The 14,014-nt window shown below is 40.5% G+C and overlaps 1 protein-coding gene across 3 annotated transcripts in view; it reads left to right on the forward strand.

Annotated features, from left to right (window-relative positions):
* LOC108621872 (uncharacterized) overlaps positions 1-14,014 on the forward strand; it is a 151,776-nt gene that overhangs the window by 13,006 nt on the left and 124,756 nt on the right. Inside the window, exon 2 of one of the 3 annotated variants that reach the window (XM_089462593.1) lies at positions 8,681-8,737. The exons of the other annotated variants lie outside the window; for them this stretch is intronic. The gene's annotated coding sequence lies outside the window, so the exon portion shown is untranslated. The remainder of the gene's footprint in view (positions 1-8,680; positions 8,738-14,014) is intronic. 3 annotated transcript variants of the gene reach the window in all.

Here is a 14,014-nt window from a genome sequence, read left to right on the forward strand (position 1 = left end):
GGCGGGTGCACACAGCTGGCCAATACATGGCTTTGGCATTAGCCAATAACTGAGATGGGCGCCCGCTTGCGCCGCTTGCCGCGCTGGCTCCACTTTATCGCAGCTGCCCCCTAAAACCAGTCTAGTCAATGTTTGCCAATACTGCTGCCACATGCGCTCGCCTCGAAGCGCTCCCACGCTCCACTGCGCAGCGACGAAGACGTTGCTGGCGCATCAATTTGCGATTATGAAAGGCTGCCTGGCCGGCAGCAGCAGCAGCAGCAACATCAGCAGCAACAACAGCAGCAGCAACATTCGCTGCAACAATTTTCAATCTGCCGCCGGCCAGAGACGCGCTCTAACAATGGGCAACTCTTTATTCCATTCAATTTTATGTGCATAGCCAAGAAATCTGTGCATTAAATGCGCTGCCGTCGCATCGTTAGCATTCACTGACCCAGCGGCCACTTTGTTGCCACTGCCGCAGCTGCCACAGAGGCAGAGGCAGAGATAACGGCAGAGGCAGGAGAAGCGTCAGAGGCAGGGGTAGAGGCAGAGGCAGACGCGTTTAGTCTTTGGCCTTCACATTTAGTGATTGGTGTTGCGACTGCGCATTTATTATTATTTAACTTCAATGTTCTTGTTGTTGTTATTGCTCTTGCTGTTGATATACCCTGTGCATATTGACTGGTATTCAAATTACATGCAAAGTGCATGATGAACGCGTCTCCTGCATATTGTGTATACAAGTTTTACAGCTTTGTAGAATTTATAGCACACTAATTTAAAAATTACGAGCATTTGTTATTTGTTTTTGTGCATTTTATATGTTCTCTATGCCGAATAATTTTGTTGTTGAATTATAATAATTCTTACTGCTTGAATAATTCAGTTCATAAAATACACACAAATGCCGTATGTAGGTACAAGTCAAGAGGCTTAAAATTATTATACATTTTGCAATAGAAATTTCTCTGACCGCCACACTATGGCATTTTTAGATCATATCTAGTAAGACGAGAGTATTTATCAGATGAGCTCAGAAAATTAAAAGTGGTTTTAAAAAATCTACTCACTTTAAAATAACCAAAAACCTATTAGAAATGCATTATAAAGCAGAGCCATAATTGCTATGACAGTTATAAACAACATAAATGATAAATGTGCATGATCGATTTGGTACTTCTGGACAGTTGCGACTTTAGCTCGATAAGAAATATATATTTATTAAAAGTTCAAGAACATACTATCTAAATACTAAATACTATCTACATACTAACATCTAAAAATACATATAAAATACTAAATAAATACATATACATATTCAAGTATTTACATGACTATCGATACATATCAAATAAGAAATATTCACTAACTGATTTAATCGACCGTGAATAATATCACTATTCCAATGTTCCTAAGTCCGTTCTATAATTACCAACAGGGTATCTCTTCTTCTGGTATATAAGCTTCTTATTTATGATGAGCGAGAGAGAGATAGAGTGTGTCGCCTTTGCGTTGTTAGCTTTTTTGTTAGCTTTGTCACGAAAAGCTGATTGCAAGTTTTGTTGAATTTTGTTTCGTTTCGTTTCGTTTCGTTTTGGTTCGTTCTGCTGCACTGAAGCGCATCACCGGCTGCAGCTACTTCTGCCCGTTCCTCTTCTTCTTCTTCTTCTGCTTCTCCGATTCTTATTTATGCCACAGCACGCACAGTTGTTGTAGCGGCTGCTGCTGCTGCTGCCGCGTCGCGATCGCCGTCTCTGGTTGCATCCACGCTTGGTTGTGATTAAATGGGGCTTCGTGTCTCGTCGCTGACTCAATTTTTATGGATATTTCGTGCTCTATTGGCCAAATGCCAACTGGAAGAGTTGAAGAATTTTAGAATTTTTGGTAAGCCTCTCGTTTTATTGCTGTTGCTGTTGTTGTTTCTGTTGTTGTTAATTTAACGCTAAATGAAGTGCGAAATTACAAAAAGCCTTCCAAGCATCGAGCATTGTTTGTGTAAACACAAATGAATTTCATTTTGGATCCCAGCTCGCTGCTTTGACTCATTTCCTGCTCTGTCATAAGCAAAACAAAGACTCAGCGGTGCGCAGTGTAAGCTGAGAGTCGAAGAGTGCTGGTGGTGGCAGTGGAGTTGGTGTTGGTGGTGCAGATGGACCCCGGCCAGCGATGCTGATGCTGGCAATGTGCTTTATTAGTTTTGTTTGTTGCTGAATGAATACTTTTAATTGTTGGCCCTCTGGGAACGCTGCGACTCGTTTCAGCTTCAGACATACATATATAGTGAGTTCAGTGGGTGCGGGTGCGGGTGGTTGCTGGCTCAGCAGTAAACTGATTCGCAGCAGTCGATGTTTGCCTCTCTGTCTCTCACTGTGTGTGTGTGTGTGTGTGTGTGTTTTAAATAACATTCCAACAGGTTCCATAGCTTGCCCCTTGGTGGCTTATGAAGCTATCACAGTTTCAATATGCGGACGCAGCGTTTGCTTTTTACATTTTACGCCTCGCCGCGCACACGTGCATCGGAAATGAGTGGCAGCAAGAGCCAATGCCACAGGCACTGCCACAGCCACAGCCACAGCCACGGTAAATACCTTCAGCGGAGCACAACAATGACAATATGTGCGATAAGAGCGTCCAGCTCTGATTAGTTCGCAGGCAACCGGCAGACGTGTTGCATGCCGCAGACGGGGCGCGCTTGGCTAATGCAACTTTAATATTGCCACGCACCGCAATAAAAACCAGTTGCAGGCTCAGGTAGATGGCGACACATGAGTCACCTTTGCCTGCCGCCCGATTGCCGAGCAACTGGTAATTGGCTGTCTAATAAACAGTTAACGAAATGTTTATATTCATAGCACCGCGAGTCGCGTTCATATATAATTAATGCCAGACGTGCGCCAATAATGGCCAATTCTCAATTCAACACTCAGCCGACAATGAGAGTGAGAGAGAGAGAGAAACAGAGTCCCGTCTCCTTCTTCTTGACCAGAGCTGCGGGTGGCCATAAGCAACAGCAACAAGAACAACAACGTCTGACCTTGCCTCCTGCTCGGCCAAGGTGCGTGCCCGCCCTTCTGCTTACCTGCCGGTTTGGCCTGCTATGCGAGCTGTGCCTGCCTCGGGGCTGCTCGTGAAATTGGCTTGTTGGTTTTCCTACTCTGTCTGGCCATAATTGGCAAATGATGCAGTGTATTGCATTTCAAGGCCCATCACTGTGATTTATCCCAATCAGTTTGCTGGCTGGCCGAAGGCATTCAGAATGTTCTCATCATTTATTTAATGCTTGGAGAATGTTTAATAATTTAATGGGGCAATTTATGGGTCACAGTTTTGAGAAAGTTCGTTTGTTATTTGAGGACTTGACTATTATTGCAAGCAAACAATAATTATTTACATTGCAAAGCAGGTCATTTAATTTATATTTATTACATCGATACAGTTTCAAGTGAATCTGAAAGCAGCCAAGAGACTAAATTAACATAATCAAGAAACACATTATGCAAATTGTTTTTATGCAAATACTTTTCATTCCATCCTGCATTGCTCTCCGCACGTTAAAGCTCAACATCTCCAAATAACAACAGAACTAGCTTCTTTTTAGTCAACTGGACAACTCATAAGTTTGTTCGTGATTTTTTGAAATATACTTGTAACGATAGACAGTCAATATATTGTAATTATTTCCTTACAGTTCGTTTGTTTAATTTATTCTGCATTTAAGTAAAATGTTTGCCAATTCATAAAATTTTATTTACATTAAATTATATAGTTTTCCTGTGCGTTCTAATAATGTTGAGAAGGACCACTGACTGCATTTTCCATGATATGATAAGTAATTACTTGAAGTTTCCAAAAAGTATACATATAATAGGGAATCATTTCATTGTAAAAGATAGCTCTATGAAAAATTATACTCTTATTTGAAGCTTAAGTTTTTTTGTTTTTCATTTTTGTTATATTCATTCACGAAAGTGAATTAGTATATTGGTTTTGTGCAATGTTCGTCTTGCTGTCCGTCCGTCTGTCTGTATGAACGCAATCTATTTAGGTGCTATTGAAGCTAGAGACTTTAAAATTTTCCCGATCCGCCCACTAGGGGCGTAACAATTTGGAAAATGCATTGTCCGATATACCAGAAATCATGTTTGTTGAAGAGCTGGAAAGCTGTAATTTGGTATGTAGGTCTGCGTCGACCACTCAAGATCTCGAGCTATGGCGGCCCCCATTGGGGGGTGGCAAATCGGCTAGGGCGCTGAAAATTTGCACGTCAGCTAATGTTATGATTCTATAAAGTCTAAAGACAAAATTATAAGTCTACGTCAATTAGGGGCGCGGCAAATCGGACCTGAAGATATAGTGATTTTTTTTAAATTCTGCTGTATTTTGGACACTATTGATGCCAGAGACTTCAAATTTTATATATATACTCGGGCTGATCACCCAAGACCAAAAATTTTTGTCGGATATATGTCCGCAAACCGCAAAAGTTGATATCTCCTAAAGTATAATAGCTAGAAGCTTCAAATTTAGATAGTTAAGTTACCAGTAACCTCCTCTATCGAAAAATTTTTACGCCTCCTTGGGGGCGTGGCATATCGAAAAATACCCTGTAATTTTCACATTTTTTGAGGGTAAGCATTCAAACTTTGCAGTTAGGGTACTGTTATCACGTTCTAAGAACTGACCAAAAATGAGGTGTCTACGCCCAGTTGGGGCGTGGCAAATCGGGTAAAACTTTATTTTCTACAGTATTAGAGCGAAACTTAACTACTAAATTGCTAATGGGATGTGAATGAGTATTCCGCAGTCGGTAACGACTGCAACGTTCTTGTTGTTGTTTTTTTTTTTTTTTTTTTTTTTTTTTTGTGCAATTGTAAAAATATTTATATATATTTCGTATTCGTTTATTTATTTTATTTTATTTTCCAATGTAATCTGTTCATCAAATTGTGTGATCAAATTGGATGTTCTTATTATGAGTAATTTATTTTCAAGTTTTCTAAGAAATGCACCTTAATCTCGTCTTATGAATATTAAGAAATGGATTTTTTTTACTATAGACCTATTCATAATTGCCAATTGTCCAAAGAGGAAACTAGGAAGTAGAGTTTCGAAGACAAAGAGATTCAGCGCGGAGAATTGTAATATTAATAATAATTCAATTTTAATAGCTTCCAAAGTTCATTAATCGAAATTCAACTTTTAAATTGGCTCTGCTCAAATCATGTTTCAAGAGCTTTCCAATTTTTTTTATTTTTTGCTGCTCCTAATCATACACGGATTAACGTGAGTTGCTCAAAATATGTTTTGATTTTAATTGAAATACATTTTTTATACAACTATTAATTTTTTGGTCTTTAACCTAGCTGCACCAGAGCCATAATCAGCAAAGTGTGCGATTCCCATTAATGTTCGGCCTGTGCGAAATGACGCTGAGGCTTGGCTAAAGTTTGCCGCAGCTACGGAAAATTTGAGTTGTTTCAGCGCAACGAGTTTGGTTCATTTTCGCCCGATAGTCGTCATGGCTGGCTAACAGTTTTCGCCATTGTTCTCTCTCTCGCTCTCTCTCTCTCTCTCTCTCTCTGTCTCTCCCGCTCATTATTTCGCTCTCCCTCTCTCTGTGTGTTTCTGTGGTGGCGGTGTTTATGGTCTATGGACACGTAATTCACCTGCTTTGTCTGGATTTATGTATTTGTATTTAGATTTGCGGTAGAACTGTAGCTCTTGTCGAAAAGTTCATTAGAAAGTGTTTCGTTGTTGTTGTTGTTGCTTTCTGATACGGGCTCTGCACAGACAATGCCCCAGCACTGTGCAGCATGTGTCACGGTCATGGCTACTTGCAGCCAAAGCGGCTGAAAGTTTCTTTTTTTTTGTCGTTTCTCGTTTTGTTTTTAGCTTGTGGAAAGTCAGCCCAGGCCTGGGCTCACTCGATTGTCAACCGATTCAGCTGCTGGCTGTAATGCTAATGAAGCCTACCGCCATCGGCCGTTTAGCTAATTGGCTACCACTTGGCACACACACCACCGGCCGCCCGAGCCACCCACTCACCCACTAGCCAGCCACTACCACTGGCCAGGTGTTAATTACACCACAAAGTCGAGTGGACGTGCAGGCCGTCAAGTGTGTTTGGCCCCAAAACTGGCCCGTCTCAAGCGCCGGTCCCGCAAGTGTTTTTGCAGTCGAGTGTTTGTTTTGGCCGCTGCTGTCAGTGGCCCTCCTCAATGGGAGGGCGGAACTTTCGGGTGGGCGTGGCATGTGTAATTAATATTCAATATGAGCCCCAGCTAATTAATTGTGGTGCCAGGCTCAGGGCTGCCCCACCCTTGCTCTAGTTAAGCCCACGGCCCACACACTCCGCCACAGCCACAAGAGCTCACGCCGAACACGCGAGCAGGAGGATTTGCGGCAGCACGCGAACAAGAACCGCAGTTGCCGCAGCTTACAAACCAAAACAAATCTAATCGAGCCGAATCGAATGCCGTTCAGTCGAGACTTTTCGCCGAAATATTATTATCGTGCATTACGCAAACATTTACCAAAATAATTTGTCAACTTAACGCGAGAACTTAACCGCAGCAAACCCACCCAACCACATGTGCCGCGCCCACCCATGCTGCAATGTCAGGCTCAAGCGTCGCCTCGATTCGATTATGCGTGCAATTTGCTCTGCCTTCGCCTCTATAGGCCCATGAGCATGACAACTGCTGTAGGCCCGGCCCAAACTCCTCCACTCTGGGCTTAAACTCTCAGCTCGGTTGTCAGTGAAGCGCGCATAATTCTTTCTAAAATTCTGGTTTTCGGCTTGCTGGTTAAGCTCTCGGTGCCAACTGGCTTTTTCGGCCTGCCCGCTGTTGGCACCTGGCCATAAAATTAAAATTTCTTTACAAGCATTGAACGCTAAATGAACCTGAAAATAACACACAAATCGGCAGGCACAAAAGCAAAAGAACCCTCTTAGTGTGTGTGTGTGTGCCATCAGGGCAGTGATTGAATGAGAGATACCCTAGCAGAAATTTATATCGATTTATACATGGGTCAAAGAGTATTGAGAGAGAGCTTTTTTACTAGAAGACTTTCTAGTGTTAATACACCTTGATTCTCGTTGATGGAATCTATACTTAATAGATATATATATGCAAATAGGGAAGAAAATAGTTAATTATTATATTTATTGCTTTATACTTAGCATATGGGAATAAATTTAATGATTTTTTTTTTTTTTTTTTTGATGCAAATTTTTGTTGAGCTTAATTCGTCTCATCGATTATATTTGTTTAATATGATATATCGATTCACATCACTATCTTTAATAAATAAAACGAACAATCGGTATCGGTATATCGGTACATGAAACTATCAGGTGGAGCTATACTCGATAGCTTTGCAGCTTATACTCAAAATGTTCTATAATATATGTATAAATATTTTCAGCCAAAATGCTATATAACAAATACGTGCATTGGCTTTAGCCTGTGTCTAAATCGGCTTGATGTGGCTTAGGCTGGTATATTCATGCAATATACATTTCCTGTGCAGGGTATAGAGAGATAAAATGAATGACAAACTGAGCGGACATAAATTGCGTCAATACCTGCTCAAAGCGTAGGCTAAAGTTAAGGCAAGATCGGGCGGGTTTGTATGGGGGAATAGTCTGTGTGTGTGTGTGTAAGTGTGTATGTGTGTTCTGAATGCCTGACGCACTGAACGAGCGATTGAATCAGCCACTGAATCTGAATTCGAATCTGGCAGCCTGTTTAACGCCTCACATAACCGCTGTGCGTGCATGTGTGGGTACGCGCGTGTGTGTGTGTGTAGGGGTGTGTGTGTTGCCGGGCATGTGTCAAATTATGACAGTCGCTAGACTTTTACGCTCCGGCCCACCTGTGCGTGCCGGCAGCCCTTGAGGCAGCAGCAATCCGTAGCCGTCTTATCGATGGCAACCTTTTTGCGCTGCCTACATTTTGGGGCACAAATTGCCACTGCCGGGATAGAAGGGTTGCCCAAAATTGTTGCCAAGAGCTGTGTGCTAGTGTATGTGCCACTGGGTGTGTGTGATTGTGAATGGATGTTTGCATCAAGCCAAAAATATTGCTTTATTTTTGTTGAACTGATGCGTCGAACACATAATTTCAAAGCAGCTCCCTCTCTCTCCCCCGTCTCTTACTGCTTATGAATATAGATTTTTTTCTACTCAGCGCGTTATTGCTTGTGCGTTTTGGCCTACCTGACAGCTCCTGCTACAAAATATGCTTAAACAAAATATGCTCAGCCCTAAAAGCAAAGACATGCGCCAAAAAAGCAAATCACATGCATATGTAAATGTGTGCGTGTGTGTGCGAGTGCGAGTGTGTGTGTAAACAGTGTTAGTGGACTGGAAGATTACAGGGCGTGGCAGACAAAAAAAGGTGTTGACACATTGTGTGTACACACACACACACACAGAGGTATAAATGTATATATTCATATACATATGTGTATATGATTGCTGCTAAGCCGATTTTCATGCTCTTTTGGCTGGCAGCCTTGAAGGAAAGGTCATCAATTCTAATTTGGTTAGCTGAAGTTGGCCTCTCAAGTGAATATTTAAGTTAAATGCGATCTAAGCCATACTTGATGCCAAGTCGCGTGTTCTCTGGAGCATTTCTTACATTCATTCTTATCTAGAGTAAGTCTAATGTTTTCTTTGTTTTCTTTGCAGGTAAGCCTCGCTATATAAAACTTATTCCTGAATGAAAGCTGAGAGCTGCACCCTTCGGTAAGTGCCCAACTGTGCCAGACTGACTGACTTTTGCAAATGTTGTCATTCGCCAATTCACTCTAACATAAATTCAAAATCGTCAACGCCTGACTGCAATGAGAGATATATATATAACGAAATTTCCACACGCCAGCGTCATCTAATGAGTGTGTGTGTGTGTCGCGAAAATTGTTCGCCAAACAGAGCAGCTCGTCTAGCCAGTCAGTGCCTGCCTTTTGCTGTAGGCACTTTGTTGGATAACATTAAAATTGGACTCGGGCATTTACCTGGAAGTGCGAGCAATCTCATTTCAAAGAGTTTAGAGCCAAAGCTAGAGACTCGCTCTGTTAAATGATTTGCTATAAAAGATAACACTCGAAGCGTTGTCAACGGAGCGTCTATAATTAGACAAATTCAAGTTTGCCGAAAGATATGAATCAGCTGCTCTCATTGTACCCTGTAGCCAGCAAATAGTAGTAGAGATAGTAGGAATATTATAATAATAGTAATTCAATAATAATGTTGACATTTTGTGCTCTTTTTAATTTCGTTATTTATTTTAAAGATGTTTTGTATCTCATAAAAAAGTACGGAATATTATTACAATAATATCACCAACCAGATAAGGCTGTTGTATTTATCAGACTGGTCAGCTATGCCCTAAGTCTTAGCCTAATATGGGCAGTGATATTACTAAATCTGTGAAAGACAGAAAATTACATAACATTTGATAATCTGAATAACTGATCATCGTAATATGAACTATTCAATTAATTAATATTTTTGAAATTATAATAATAAATTATTAATAGTCTATCATTATATTAAACCATTAATTAAATATAAATAATACCTTAAGATCAAGCTATTTAAAAAATTTGGTATTTATTTTATTATTTGTTGATTAATAATTTTTAAATTAAAATAATAATAATAATTTTTAAATCTTAATTGATATAATACCTTAAGATCTAGCTGAATATTTTTAAAGGAATTTTTAAAACGGCCTCAGGCATAGCTTTCACATATACACTATTAATGAAATACACTATCTGAAAAAGAGCTCAGTATAGGGTATAGATAAAAATAAATTAAGCAACCTTAAAAAAATTCCTACCATAAAGAATGAAGGAATTTTATTATTTTTTTTTTAAGCATGCAAATTTGTCTGGTGCTATCTGCATGGTAATAATTGGTTAGACATTATGAATGAATCCAGCAATAAATGTCTTAAATATATTGCTAAAGTTATATATGTATGTAACTTTAAATAATTTTATTTTTATTGACTCTTACATGCACTTGTAAAAAAGACATGTAAGCTTTTCCATATTACTTCACTCGTATAATATTTGTGAACTGTGTATTTGGTTCAAGTGCATATACATTGTTGTCTGTTTGTGTTTGTCCCTTCTTCTTCTTCCAGTCAAGCGCTTTCCGCTGCTTCAGTCTGTTTACTTCTTATTCTCGCTGTGCTCAATAGACTCGTGTGAATCTAAGCATTATTCTGGACCACCTCCACGACTAGTACTGTTCCCACTTCCGCTCCAGCTCCAGCTCCAGCTGCAGGCCCGCTTCGCTCCGTCTCTGTTTAGCAATTACTTTGAAGTGGCGCACTAGCCAACTATGTGCTCCATGGGCACCATTAAATTTGGCACACTTCATTGGCTCGCACAGAAATAATAATTTATTATTTAATTTTGCCAGCTCGCCCCATGGCGCGCGACACACAGATATAGAGAGTGGCAGAGGGAGGGAGAAAAGGAGAGGGGGGCTGATGTTGAAAAACGCGGTTGGCTAAGTTTAAAGTAATTAATTCCAGGAAGTGTCAAAGCTGCCATGCGGCTATACAAAATGTTGTGTATGCCGCCCTCCGCCCTCCGCCCCCGACAACGCCACGCCCAACAGCTTAAAGTGACCTCGTTTGAGGTCCTGGACATGACTCGGAATACAGCCATACAGAAATGTAGCTACAGTTAAAGCTGTCCCCGGGGGCGTCGTCTATTGCTTCCGTTTGTGGACATTAGCGGATGAATTAAGAATTTAAATTAATTTTTAATCTGGTATTTCTACGTCTGCGCGTCAACAAATCCCGCCTCGCCTGCGATTCATCATCTTCAAAGGCCAGCTACACGCAATTTGCGTTTAATTTATGCGCTCGTGTGTATGTGTGTCAGTATGTGTGGGTGTGTGTTAAAGACAAGCGAATTTAGTGCCTTGGGTCAGCGAATACTTTTGTGTGGCTCACGCCCCCACGCCCACATGCCCATTCGCCCACTCGCTCCGTTCGTCATAAATTAGAGGTGAGTCCTTTCTGCTTTTATCTAAATGGCGCTTCGCTTTTTACATTTTCGTATATTGCACAATAATTTAAATGCCCCAAATTTCATTAGGCGTCTTAAATACAATTTTATTGCATACTTAGGCCCGCCAAAGAAACATAAATAATGCTCCCTCTCAAGGTGCGCATTAAGTGCCCCATGATTATTCAAAAAATACCATTTGAGATGGAAGCGTTTAATTTGCGCAAATTACAGTCGATCCACATTCCTGGATGGGGCTTGGACTGCTCGGACCTGCTGCCCCTTCTCAACGTAGTCGTAATCGGAATCGCACTTGCAATCGCAGTCGGTAATCGAAATCGATAAGCGTAACCCGAGCTGACAATACACACAACCAAAAACCGCAAAGTAACGGACAGCAGAGAACAACCAGAAAATAAACTTTACTGCTGAAAAAAAAGAAGAATGGAATGGAAAGCAAATAAACATTGGGCGACCCACTTGACCCACTGTGGCAGTGGTTGTGCCGGTGGCGCCTCACCGCACCGCCGAATTGGCAAACAAAGCGAAATGTGCCAAATGAATAGCCAAAGTTGGGGCAGAAAGTGAGCAGGCGAAAACATTTTAAATGCAAATGAAGTGCCGCACTTAGGTAGCCAGCGATGTGAGATCCGGAGTTGGCCAACAGAAGCAGTAGAAAGGCAGAAAAGTGCCAGAAACGGAAAATGCGAAAATGCGAAAATGCGAACAGACGACAAGACGAAAAGGGGGAAATGCCAAATAGGAAATGGGCCAAGGAGTTGAGCACATCGAACAGCGCTGATAAATTAGTAGGAGAGAAACTTTGCTGCTGCACTTTGCTTCACAATTTGCGAACTGTTCTTCCCATTTTTTATGAACTTAAATTAAGCGCCTAAACAAATTTTCCTCTCTTTCTGCTGCCCCCTGCCCACAACGCACATAAATCAGTGAATGAGCCAAGCAAAGTTGTTGAAATGTATTTTTATGATAAATTTCAAAACAATTCTTAAGTGGTGTCTACTATGGACGTCCAGTCCGCCTGCGGCTCATATTCCCTAAAAAGCTTCGCGAGAGCCAGAAACTGAAAACTCAAAAAATTACTCATAAATAATAATCAAAACTCCGCAGCTTTTCGCTCGATACACTTGGTCTGCGAGGGGCTGCTCAGACTAATAATGGCTTCAAATACGATTAACATTTTTTATGAACACAATACAATTAACAAATTAACAAAGGAAATATAGCGAATATTGATATGGTATATCAAAATTATATATAAGGTAAAAAATGAGAAAAATATATAAAAGAAATTTATGCTTTATTTATTTATTTATTTATTTTTTTTTAATTTTTAAATTTATAGGTATTTAAAATATTTTCATATTATTTTTATTTTTTTATTTAGTTTTTATTATTTACAATATTTGTATTTGATTTTTAGTTTTATTTTTTTATTTTTTTTATTTCATTGTAATTGATTTATTTTTCATTTAACTTCTTCTTGTGTATTTTTATTTTTTCGAGTTTTCAGTTTAATTTTATTGTTAATTGTTTAAGTATTTATAATTTTTTTGTTTCATTTTCATTTTTTATAACATTTAATTTATTTAATATTATTTAATTTAATTTATTTGTTTTTTAATTGTTTTTTTTTTTCTTTTCTTCTTAGAACAGAAATGGTATTTTCTAATTTAATTGCGAAGCTTTCACTATTTGATTCACTATTCATATCTAATATTCAATCTTTTCAAAGTATACTTGATAAGTTAATAAAAAACTGTTAAGCGCGAGAGGGCATTTCATATTCGGCTACTGATATATATGGATAATGACTTGTTATTTCTCCAATTTCGTATATTTTGCTGCTTCTTGTCTAAGTTGTAAGTCCTGATTGACGGGCATTAGGGGTGAGCGCTTATTTCGTTGATCTCGTTGATTTATTTGCTGCATAATTTGGTACGCAATAATGGCCACGCTGGGCCGGGGCTGAGGCCGAGGCCGCGGCTTGACCACAATTGCCCAGCTCTGCCGGCTGCGGGGCACGAGTTTCAAATAAATTGAAAATCATAAAGTTTGTCAGCCCGGGTTCAGAGTTCGAGCTGAAAATAAAAGTTGCGCTGCATACTTTTCGGTGTGCGTATAATTGTTTTTCATCCTTCGTGGATGTTCCTTATCCTGCTTGTCGCTATCCTTCGCTCTCAATTACCGCCACATAACTCATTAGGCAAAGTTGCTGTGAGGCGAATAGCCCACGATGCGATGCGATGCGATGCGATGCGGAGCGTCTGTAAGTTGAGATTTACTTTAACAACTTTTGCGCCTGCAACTATGCAATAAATTCCGCGCAATTTTTTGTGACCTCCGCGAAGCATTGCACCATGATTCATGAGGGAGACAGGCAGAGAGAAAGAGAGAGAGAGAGAGAGAGAGCGACTGGCTGAATCTTATACAATTAACTAAACATGTGCTTCTAGAGACAAGGAGCACAAAGGCAGGCCTCACTGTCCGTTGGGCTTGATTCAGCGCGACATCCAAATCACAGCTGCTGCTCCTGCTGCTGATACTGTTGGCAGTTACTTAAGTGCATGTGCTGCTCGCACAGTGAGTGTTCGAGTGGCTGTACGTACTGCCAGCAGGAGGCGGGGTTTGCTGCCGGTCCACTGTCGACTGTCGAAACTTTTCCAATCTACGTTAAATAAAAAGAAAAGTCCTTCGTGTCTATCATGTCAGTAGGTATTTTATTATTTTTAACCTCCTACACACCACACAGCGCTCAGCTCTCAGCTCGCAGCTGCCTGCAAGTGGAAGTTGTTTTAACCAACTGGCGCGCCCCTCGGCAGCCCTTGCACTCTGCCACTCCCACTTGTGCCAGCTCCGCTGTAGGGGCTTGTGGCACGACACTCTGCTGTTGTCTTCTGGAACTAATTTGTCAATGTCAAGTGTTATGCTTTATATATCCTCCAGTTTTGCCCCTCTTTCTTTAATTTTCAGT

This window comes from Drosophila arizonae, chromosome 2 (assembly GCF_054131065.1).
Source record: "Drosophila arizonae isolate 15081-1271.41 chromosome 2, UAZ_ARI_1.0, whole genome shotgun sequence".
NCBI lineage: Eukaryota > Metazoa > Arthropoda > Insecta > Diptera > Drosophilidae > Drosophila > Drosophila arizonae.